Here is a 13958-nt window from a genome sequence, read left to right on the forward strand (position 1 = left end):
CATAATGCAAAATTCCATTATGATGTCATAATGTAAAATTCCATTATGAGATCATAATGCAAAATTCCATTATGAGGTCATAATGCAAAATTCCATTATGAGGTCATAATGCAAAATTCCATTATGATGTCATAATGCAAAATTCCATTATGATGTCATAATGTAACATTCCATTATGATGTCATAATGCAAAATTCCATTATGATGTCATAATGCAAAATTCCATTATGATGTCATAATGCAAAATTCCATTATGATGTCATAATGCAAAATTCCATTATGATGTCATAATGTAGAACTCCATTATGATGTCATAATGCAAAATTCCATTATGATGTCATAATGTAAAATTCCATTATGATGTCATAATGTAAAATTCCATTATGATGTCATAATGTAAAATTCCATTATGATGTCATAATGTAAAATTCCATTATGATGTCATAATGTAAAATTCCATTATGATGTCATAATGTAAAATTCCATTATGATGTCATAATGTAAAATTCCATTATGATGTCATAATGTAAAATTCCATTATGATGTCATAATGCAAAATTCCATTATGATGTCATAATGCAAAATTCCATTATGATGTCATAATGCAAAATTCCATTATGATGTCATAATGCAAAATTCCATTATGATGTCATAATGCAAAATTCCCTTTTGATGTCATAATGTAAAATCCCATTATGAGGTCATAATGTAAAATCCCATTATGATGTCATAATGTAAAATCCCATTATGAGGTCATAATGTAAAATCCCATTATGAGGTCATAATGTAAAATTCCATTATGAGGTCATAATGCAAAATTCCATTATGATGTCATAATGCAAAATTCCATTATAATGTCAAAATGCAACATTCCATTATGATGTCAAAATGCAACATTCCATTATGATGTCAAAATGCAAAATTCCATTATGATGTCAAAATGCAACATTCCATTATGATGTCATAATGCAACATTCCATTATGATGTCATAATGCAAAATTCCATTATGATGTCATAATGCAAAATTCCATTATGATGTCATAATGCAAAATTCCATTATGATGTCATAATGCAAAATTCCATTATGATGTCATAATGCAAAATTCCATTATGATGTCATAATGCAAAATTCCCTTATGATGTCATAATGCAAAATTCCATTATGATGTCATAATGCAAAATTCCCTTTTGATGTCATAATGTAAAATTCCATTATGAGGTCATAATGCAAAATTCCATTATGAGGTCATAATGCAAAATTCCATTATGAGGTCATAATGTAACATTCCATTATGAGGTCATAATGTAACATTCCATTATGAGGTCATAATGTAACATTCCATTATGAGGTCATAATGTAACATTCCATTATGAGGTCATAATGTAACATTCCATTATGAGGTCATAATGTAGAACTCCATTATGATGTCATAATGCAAAATTCCATTATGATGTCATAATGCAAAATTCCATTATGATGTCATAATGCAAAATTCCATTATGATGTCATAATGCAAAATTCCATTATGATGTCATAATGCAAAATTCCATTATGATGTCATAATGCAAAATTCCATTATGATGTCATAATGTAAAATTCCATTATGATGTCATAATGCAAAATTCCATTATGATGTCATAATGCAAAATTCCATTATGATGTCATAATGCAAAATTCCATTATGATGTCATAATGCAAAATTCCATTATGATGTCATAATGCAAAATTCCATTATGATGTCATAATGTAAAATTCCATTATGATGTCATAATGCAAAATTCCATTATGATGTCATAATGCAAAATTCCATTATGAGGTCATAATGCAAAATTCCATTATGAGGTCATAATGCAAAATTCCATTATGAGGTCATAATGCAAAATTCCATTATGAGGTCATAATGCAAAATTCCATTATGAGGTCATAATGTAACATTCCATTATGAGGTCATAATGTAACATTCCATTATGAGGTCATAATGCAACATTCCATTATGAGGTCATAATGCAAAATTTCATTATGAGGTCATTATGCAAAATTCCATTATGAGGTCATTATGCAAAATTCCATTATGATGTCATTATGCAAAATTCCATTATGATGTCATAATGCAAAATTCCATTATGATGTCATAATGTAAAATTCCATTATGATGTCATAATGTAAAATTCCATTATGATGTCATAATGTAAAATTCCATTATGATGTCATAATGTAAAATTCCATTATGATGTCATAATGTAAAATTCCATTATGATGTCATAATGCAAAAATTCCCTTTTGATGTCATAATGCAAAAATTCCCTTTTGATGTCATAATGTAACATTCCATTATGATGTCATAATGCAAAATTCCATTATGATGTCATAATGTAACATTCCATTATGATGTCTAAATGCAAAATTCCATTATGATGTCTAAATGCAAAATTCCATTATGATGTCTAAATGCAAAATTCCATTATGATGTCATAATGCAAAATTCCATTATGATGTCATAATGCAAAATTCCATTATGATGTCATGATGCAAAATTCCATTATGATGTCATGATGCAAAATTCCATTATGATGTCATAATGCAAAATTCCCTTTTGATGTCATAATGTAACATTCCATAATGATGTCATAATGTAAAATCCCATTATGAGGTCATAATGTAAAATCCCATTATGATACCATAATGCAAAATTCCATTATGATGTCATAATGCAAAATTCCATTATGATGTCATAATGCAAAATTCCATTATGATGTCATAATGCAAAATTCCATTATGATGTCATAATGCAAAATTCCATTATGATGTCATGATGCAAAATTCCATTATGATGTCATAATGCAAAATTCCATTATGATGTCATGATGCAAAATTCCATTATGATGTCATAATGCAGAACTCCATTATGAGGTCATAATGCAAAATTCCATTATGAGGTCATAATGTAAAATTCCCTTTTGATGTCATAATGTAAAATTCCCTTTTGATGTCATAATGTAAAATTCCCTTTTGATGTCATAATGTAAAATTCCCTTTTGAGGTCATAATGCAAAATTCCCTTTTGAGGTCATAATGCAAAATTCCCTTTTGAGGTCATAATGCAAAATTCCATTATGAGGTCATAATTCAAAATTCCATTATGAGGTCATAATGCAAAATTCCATTATGATGTCATAATGTAACATTCCATTATGATGTCATAATGCAAAATTCCATTATGATGTCATAATGTAACATTCCATTATGATGTCATAATGTAACATTCCATTATGATGTCATAATGCAAAATTCCATTATGATGTCATAATGCAAAATTCCATTATGATGTCATAATGCAAAATTCCATTATGATGTCATAATGCAAAATTCCATTATGATGTCATAATGCAAAATTCCATTATGATGTCATAATGCAAAATTCCATTATGATGTCATAATGCAAAATTCCATTATGATGTCATAATGCAAAATTCCATTATGATGTCATAATGCAAAATTCCATTATGATGTCATAATGTAAAATTCCATTATGATGTCATAATGCAAAATTCCATTATGAGGTCATAATGCAAAATTCCTTTATGAGGTCATAATGCAAAATTCCTTTATGAGGTCATAATGCAAAATTCCCTTTTGATGTCATAATGTAAAATTCCACTATGAGGTCATAATGCAAAATTCCACTATGAGGTCATAATGCAAAATTCCACTATGAGGTCATAATGTAACATTCCATTATGATGTCATAATGTAACATTCCATTATGATGTCATAATGTAACATTCCATTATGATGTCATAATGTAACATTCCATTATGATGTCATAATGTAACATTCCATTATGATGTCATAATGCAAAATTTCATTATGATGTCATAATGTAACATTCCATTATGATGTCATAATGCAAAATTCCATTATGATGTCATAATGCAAAATTTCATTATGATGTCATAATGCAAAATTCCATTATGATGTCATAATGTAAAATTCCATTATGATGTCATAATGCAAAATTCCATTATGATGTCATAATGCAAAATTCCATTATGATGTCATAATGTAAAATTCCATTATGATGTCATAATGCAAAATTCCATTATGATGTCATAATGCAAAATTCCATTATGATGTCATAATGTAAAATTCCATTATGATGTCATAATGCAAAATTCCATTATGATGTCATAATGCAAAATTCCATTATGATGTCATAATGCAAAATTCCATTATGATGTCATAATGCAAAATTCCATTATGATGTCATAATGCAAAATTCCATTATGATGTCATAATGCAAAATTCCCGTTTGATGTCATAATGTAACATTCCATTATGAGGTCATAATGTAAAATCCCATTATGAGGTCATAATGTAAAATCCCATTATGAGGCCATAATGCAAAATTCCATTATGAGGTCATAATGTAAAATCCCATTATGATGCCATAATGCAAAATTCCATTATGATGCCATAATGCAACATTTCATTATGATGTCATAATGCAACATTCCATTATGATGTCATAATGCAACATTCCATTATGATGTCAAAATGCAAAATTCCATTATGATGTCATAATGCAAAATTCCATTATGATGTCATAATGCAAAATTCCATTATGATGTCATAATGTAAAATTCCATTATGATGTCATAATGCAAAATTCCATTATGATGTCATAATGTAAAATTCCATTATGATGTCATAATGCAAAATTCCATTATGATGTCATAATGTAAAATTCCATTATGATGTCATAATGTAAAATTCCATTATGATGTCATAATGCAAAGTTCCCTTTTGATGTCATAATGCAAAATTCCCTTTTGATGTCATAATGTAAAATTCTATTATGATGTCATAATGTAAAATTCCCTTTTGATGTCATAATGTAAAATTCCATTATGATGTCATACTGCAAAATTCCATTATGATGTCATAATGCAAAATTCCATTATGATGTCATAATGCAAAATTCCATTATGATGTCATAATGTAAAATTCCATTATGATGTCATAATGCAAAATTCCCTTTTGATGTCATAATGCAAAATTCCCTTTTGATGTCATAATGCAAAATTCCCTTTTGATGTCATAATGCAAAATTCCCTTTTGATGTCATAATGCAAAATTCCATTATGAGGTCATAATGCAAAATTCCATTATGAGGTCATAATGTAACATTCCATTATGAGGTCATAATGCAACATTCCATTATGAGGTCATAATGCAAAATTCCATTATGAGGTCATAATGTAACATTCCATTATGATGTCATAATGTAACATTCCATTATGATGTCATAATGTAACATTCCATTATGATGTCATAATGTAAAATTCCATTATGATGTCATAATGCAAAATTCCATTATGATGTCATAATGCAAAATTCCATTATGATGTCATAATGCAAATTTCCATTATGATGTCATAATGCAAATTTCCATTATGATGTCATAATGTAAAATTCCATTATGATGTCATAATGCAAAATTCCATTATGATGTCATAATGCAAAATTCCATTATGATGTCATAATGCAAATTTCCATTATGATGTCATAATGCAAAATTCCATTATGATGTCATAATGCAAAATTCCCTTTTGATGTCATAATGCAAAATTCCCTTTTGATGTCATAATGCAAAATTCCCTTATGAGGTCATAATGCAAAATTCCATTATGAGGTCATAATGCAAAATTCCATTATGATGTCATAATGCAAAATTCCATTATGATGTCATAATGTAAAATTCCATTATGATGTCATAATGTAAAATTCCATTATGAGGTCATAATGCAAAATTCCATTATGAGGTCATAATGCAAAATTCCATTATGAGGTCATAATGCAAAATTCCATTATGAGGTCATAATGCAAAATTCCATTATGAGGTCATAATGCAAAATTCCATTATGATGTCATAATGCAAAATTCCATTATAATGTCATAATGCAAAATTCCATTATAATGTCATAATGTAGAACTCCATTATGATGTCATAATGTAGAACTCCATTATGATGTCATAATGCAAAATTCCATTATGATGTCATAATGTAAAATTCCATTATGATGTCATAATGCAAAATTCCATTATGATGTCATAATGTAAAATTCCATTATGATGTCATAATGCAAAATTCCATTATGATGTCATAATGCAAAATTCCATTATGATGTCATAATGCAAAATTCCATTATGAGGTCATAATGCAAAATTCCATTATGAGGTCATAATGCAAAATTCCATTATGAGGTCATAATGCAAAATTCCATTATGAGGTCATAATGCAAAATTCCATTATGATGTCATAATGCAAAATTCCCTTTTGAGGTCATAATGTAAAATTCCCTTTTGATGTCATAATGCAAAATTCCATTTTGAGGTCATAATGCAAAATTCCATTTTGAGGTCATAATGCAAAATTCCATTATGAGATCATAATGTAACATTCCATTATGATGTCATAATGTAACATTTCATTATGATGTCATAATGTAACATTTCATTATGATGTCATAATGCAAAATTCCATTTTGATGTCATAATGTAGAACTCCATTATGATGTCATAATGCAAAATTCCATTATGATGTCATAATGCAAAATTCCATTATGATGTCATAATGCAAAATTCCATTATGATGTCATAATGCAAAATTCCATTATGATGTCATAATGTAAAATTCCATTATGATGTCATAATGTAAAATTCCATTATGATGTCATAATGTAAAATTCCATTATGATGTCATAATGCAAAATTCCATTATGATGTCATAATGCAAAATTCCATTATGATGTCATAATGCAAAATTCCATTATGATGTCATAATGTAAAATTCTATTATGATGTCATAATGCAAAATTCCATTATGATGTCATAATGCAATATTCCCTTATGATGTCATAATGCAAAATTCCCTTATGATGTCATAATGTAACATTCCATTATGAGGTCATAATGTAAAATCCCATTATGAGGTCATAATGTAAAATCCCATTATGAGGTCATAATGCAAAATTCCATTATAATGTCATAATGCAACATTCCATTATAATGTCAAAATGCAACATTCCATTATGATGTCATAATGTAACATTCCATTATGATGTCATAATGCAAAATTCCATTATGATGTCATAATGCAAAATTCCATTATGATGTCATAATGCAAAATTCCATTATGATGTCATAATGCAAAATTCCATTATGATGTCATAATGCAAAATTCCATTATGATGTCATAATGCAAAATTCCATTATGATGTCATAATGCAAAATTCCATTATGATGTCATAATGCAAAATTCCATTATGATGTCATAATGCAAAATTCCCTTTTGATGTCATAATGCAAAATTCCCTTTTGATGTCATAATGCAAAATTCCATTATGAGGTCATAATGCAAAATTCCATTATGAGGTCATAATGCAAAATTCCATTATGAGGTCATAATGCAAAATTCCATTATGAGGTCATAATGCAAAATTCCATTATGAGGTCATAATGCAAAATTCCATTATGAGGTCATAATGTAACATTCCATTATGAGGTCATAATGCAAAATTCCATTATGAGGTCATAATGTAACATTCCATTATGATGTCATTATGCAAAATTCCATTATGATGTCATTATGCAAAATTCCATTATGATGTCATAATGTAAAATTCCATTATGATGTCATAATGTAGAACTCCATTATGATGTCATAATGTAAAATTCCATTATGATGTCATAATGTAAAATTCCATTATGATGTCATAATGTAAAATTCCATTATGATGTCATAATGCAAAATTCCATTATGATGTCATAATGTAAAATTCCATTATGATGTCATAATGTAAAATTCCATTATGATGTCATAATGTAAAATTCCATTATGATGTCATAATGCAAAAATTCCCTTTTGATGTCATAATGTAACATTCCATTATGATGTCATAATGTAACATTCCATTATGATGTCATAATGCAAAATTCCATTATGATGTTTAAATGCAAAATTCCATTATGATGTCATAATGTAACATTCCATTATGATGTCATAATGTAACATTCCATTATGATGTCATAATGTAACATTCCATTATGATGTCATAATGCAAAATTCCATTATGATGTCATAATGTAACATTCCATTATGATGTCATAATACAAAATTCCATTATGATGTCATAATGCAAAATTCCCTTTTGATGTCATAATGCAAAATTCCCTTTTGATGTCATAATGTAAAATCCCATTATGAGGTCATAATGCAAAATTCCATTATGAGGTCATAATGCAAAATTCCATTATGTCATAATGCAAAATTCCATTATGATGTCATAATGCAAAATTCCATTATGATGTCATGATGCAAAATTCCATTATGATGTCATAATGCAAAATTCCATTATGATGTCATAATGCAAAATTCCATTATGATGTCATGATGCAAAATTCCATTATGATGTCATGATGCAAAATTCCATTATGATGTCATAATGCAAAATTCCATTATGATGTCATAATGCAGAACTCCATTATGATGTCATAATGTAAAATTCCATTATGATGTCATAATGTAAAATTCCATTATGATGTCATAATGTAAAATTCCATTATGATGTCATAATGTAACATTCCCTTTTGATGTCATAATGCAAAATTCCATTATGAGGTCATAATGCAAAATTCCATTATGATGTCATAATGCAAAATTCCATTATGAGGTCATAATGCAAAATTCCATTATGAGGTCATAATGTAACATTCCATTATGAGGTCATAATGTAACATTCCATTATGATGTCATAATGTAACATTCCATTATGATGTCATAATGTAACATTCCATTATGATGTCATAATGTAACATTCCATTATGATGTCATAATGTAACATTCCATTATGATGTCATAATGCAAAATTCCATTATGATGTCATAATGTAGAACTCCATTATGATGTCATAATGTAAAATTCCATTATGATGTCATAATGCAAAATTCCATTATGATGTCATAATGTAAAATTCCATTATGATGTCATAATGCAAAATTCCATTATGAGGTCATAATGCAAAATTCCATTATGAGGTCATAATGCAAAATTCCATTATGAGGTCATAATGCAAAATTCCCTTTTGAGGTCATAATGTAAAATTCCACTATGAGGTCATAATGCAAAATTCCCTTTTGAGGTCATAATGCAAAATTCCCTTTTGAGGTCATAATGCAAAATTCCACTATGAGGTCATAATGTAACATTCCATTATGATGTCATAATGTAACATTCCATTATGATGTCATAATGTAACATTCCATTATGATGTCATAATGTAACATTCCATTATGATGTCATAATGTAACATTCCATTATGATGTCATAATGTAACATTCCATTATGATGTCATAATGCAAAATTTCATTATGATGTCATAATGCAAAATTTCATTATGATGTCATAATGTAACATTCCATTATGATGTCATAATGCAAAATTTCATTATGATGTCATAATGCAAAATTCCATTATGATGTCATAATGCAAAATTCCATTATGATGTCATAATGCAAAATTCCATTATGATGTCATAATGTAAAATTCCATTATGATGTCATAATGTAAAATTCCATTATGATGTCATAATGCAAAATTCCATTATGATGTCATAATGCAAAATTCCATTATGATGTCATAATGTAAAATTCTATTATGATGTCATAATGTAAAATTCCATTATGATGTCATAATGTAACATTCCATTATGAGGTCATAATGTAAAATCCCATTATGAGGTCATAATGTAAAATCCCATTATGAGGTCATAATGTAAAATCCCATTATGAGGTCATAATGTAAAATTCCATTATGAGGTCATAATGCAAAATTCCATTATGAGGTCATAATGCAAAATTCCATTATGATGCCATAATGCAAAATTCCATTATGATGCCATAATGCAACATTCCATTATGATGTCAAAATGCAACATTCCATTATGATGTCAAAATGCAACATTCCATTATGATGTCAAAATGCAACATTCCATTATGATGTCAAAATGCAACATTCCATTATGATTTCATAATGCAAAATTCCATTATGATGTCATAATGCAAAATTCCCTTTTGATGTCATAATGCAAAATTCCCTTTTGATGTCATAATGTAAAATTCCATTATGAGGTCATAATGCAAAATTCCATTATGAGGTCATAATGCAAAATTCCATTATGAGGTCATAATGCAAAATTCCATTATGAGGTCATAATGCAAAATTCCATTATGATGTCATAATGTAAAATTCCATTATGATGTCATAATCTAAAATTCCATTATGATGTCATAATGCAAAAATTCCATTATGATGTCATAATGCAAAAATTCCATTATGATGTCATAATGCAAAAATTCCATTATGATGTCATAATGCAACATTCCATTATGATGTCATAATGCAAAATTCCATTATGATGTCATAATGCAAAATTCCATTATGATGTCATAATGCAAAATTCCATTATGATGTCATAATGCAAAATTCCATTATGATGTCATAATGCAAAATTCCATTATGATGTCATAATGCAAAATTCCATTATGATGTCATAATGCAAAATTCCATTATGATGTCATAATGTAAAATTCCATTATGATGTCATAATGCAAAATTCCATTATGATGTCATAATGCAAAATTCCATTATGAGGTCATAATGTAAAATTCCATTATGATGTCATAATGCAAAATTCCATTATGATGTCATAATGTAAAATTCCCTTTTGATGTCATAATGCAAAATTCCATTATGATGTCATAATGAAAAATTCCATTATGATGTCATAATGTAAAATTCCATTATGATGTCATAATGCAAAATTCCATTATGATGTCATAATGTAAAATTCCATTATGATGTCATAATGCAAAATTCCATTATGATGTCATAATGCAAAATTCCATTATGATGTCATAATGCAAAATTCCCTTTTGAGGTCATAATGTAAAATTCCCTTTTGAGGTCATAATGTAAAATTCCATTATGATGTCATAATGTAAAATTCCATTATGATGTCATAATGCAGAACTCCATTATGATGTCATAATGCAAAATTCCCTTATGAGGTCATAATGCAAAATTCCCTTATGAGGTCATAATGTAACATTCCATTATGAGGTCATAATGCAAAATTCCATTATGAGGTCATAATGCAAAATTCCATTATGAGGTCATAATGCAAAATTCCATTATGAGGTCATAATGCAAAATTCCATTATGATGTCATAATGTAACATTCCATTATGATGTCATAATGTAACATTCCATTATGATGTCATAATGTAACATTCCATTATGATGTCATAATGCAAAATTCCATTATGATGTCATAATGCAAAATTCCATTATGATGTCATAATGCAAAATTCCATTATGATGTCATAATGCAAAATTTCATTATGATGTCATAATGCAAAATTCCATTATGATGTCATAATGCAAAATTCCATTATGATGTCATAATGCAAAATTCCATTATGATGTCATAATGTAAAATTCCATTATGATGTCATAATGCAAAATTCCATTATGATGTCATAATGTAAAATTCCATTATGATGTCATAATGCAAAATTCCATTATGATGTCATAATGCAAAATTCCATTATGAGGTCATAATGTAAAATTCCCTTTTGATGTCATAATGTAAAATTCCACTATGAGGTCATAATGTAAAATTCCACTATGAGGTCATAATGCAAAATTCCATTATGAGGTCATAATGTAACATTCCATTATGATGTCATAATGTAACATTCCATTATGATGTAATAATGTAACATTCCATTATGATGTCATAATGCAAAATTCCATTATGATGTCATAATGCAAAATTCCATTATGATGTCATAATGCAAAATTCCATTATGATGTCATAATGCAAAATTCCATTATGATGTCATAATGCAAAATTCCATTATGATGTCATAATGCAAAATTCCATTATGATGTCATAATGTAGAACTCCATTATGATGTCATAATGTAGAACTCCATTATGATGTCATAATGTAAAATTCCATTATGATGTCATAATGTAAAATTCCATTATGATGTCATAATGCAAAATTCCATTATGATGTCATAATGTAAAATTCCATTATGATGTCATAATGCAAAATTCCATTATGATGTCATAATGCAAAATTCCATTATGATGTCATAATGCAAAATTCCATTATGATGTCATAATGCAAAATTCCCTTTTGATGTCATGATGCAAAATTCCCTTTTGATGTCATGATGCAAAATTCCCTTTTGATGTCATGATGCAAAATTCCCTTTTGATGTCATGATGCAAAATTCCCTTTTGAGGTCATGATGCAAAATTCCCTTTTGAGGTCATAATGTAAAATCCCATTATGAGGTCATAATGCAAAATTCCATTATGATGTCATAATGCAGAACTCCATTATGATGTCATAATGCAAAATTTCATTATGATGTCATAATGCAAAATTCCATTATGATGTCATAATGTAGAACTCCATTATGATGTCATAATGTAGAACTCCATTATGATGTCATAATGTAAAATTCCATTATGATGTCATAATGCAAAATTCCATTATGATGTCATAATGCAAAATTCCATTATGATGTCATAATGCAAAATTCCATTATGATGTCATAATGCAAAATTCCATTATGATGTCATAATGTAAAATTCCATTATGATGTCATAATGTAAAATTCCCTTTTGAGGTCATAATGTAAAATTCCCTTTTGATGTCATAATGTAAAATTCCCTTTTGATGTCATAATGTAAAATTCCCTTTTGAGGTCATAATGCAAAATTCCCTTTTGAGGTCATAATGCAAAATTCCCTTTTGAGGTCATAATGCAAAATTCCATTATGAGGTCATAATTCAAAATTCCATTATGAGGTCATAATGCAAAATTCCATTATGATGTCATAATGTAACATTCCATTATGATGTCATAATGCAAAATTCCATTATGATGTCATAATGTAACATTCCATTATGATGTCATAATGTAACATTCCATTATGATGTCATAATGCAAAATTCCATTATGATGTCATAATGCAAAATTCCATTATGATGTCATAATGCAAAATTCCATTATGATGTCATAATGCAAAATTCCATTATGATGTCATAATGCAAAATTCCATTATGATGTCATAATGCAAAATTCCATTATGATGTCATAATGCAAAATTCCATTATGATGTCATAATGCAAAATTCCATTATGATGTCATAATGCAAAATTCCATTATGATGTCATAATGTAAAATTCCATTATGATGTCATAATGCAAAATTCCATTATGAGGTCATAATGCAAAATTCCTTTATGAGGTCATAATGCAAAATTCCTTTATGAGGTCATAATGCAAAATTCCCTTTTGATGTCATAATGTAAAATTCCACTATGAGGTCATAATGCAAAATTCCACTATGAGGTCATAATGCAAAATTCCACTATGAGGTCATAATGTAACATTCCATTATGATGTCATAATGTAACATTCCATTATGATGTCATAATGTAACATTCCATTATGATGTCATAATGTAACATTCCATTATGATGTCATAATGTAACATTCCATTATGATGTCATAATGCAAAATTTCATTATGATGTCATAATGTAACATTCCATTATGATGTCATAATGCAAAATTCCATTATGATGTCATAATGCAAAATTTCATTATGATGTCATAATGCAAAATTCCATTATGATGTCATAATGTAAAATTCCATTATGATGTCATAATGCAAAATTCCATTATGATGTCATAATGCAAAATTCCATTATGATGTCATAATGTAAAATTCCATTATGATGTCATAATGCAAAATTCCATTATGATGTCATAATGCAAAATTCCATTATGATGTCATAATGTAAAATTCCATT

This window comes from Eleutherodactylus coqui, chromosome 8, assembly GCF_035609145.1.
Source record: "Eleutherodactylus coqui strain aEleCoq1 chromosome 8, aEleCoq1.hap1, whole genome shotgun sequence".
NCBI classification, from domain to species: domain Eukaryota; kingdom Metazoa; phylum Chordata; class Amphibia; order Anura; family Eleutherodactylidae; genus Eleutherodactylus; species Eleutherodactylus coqui.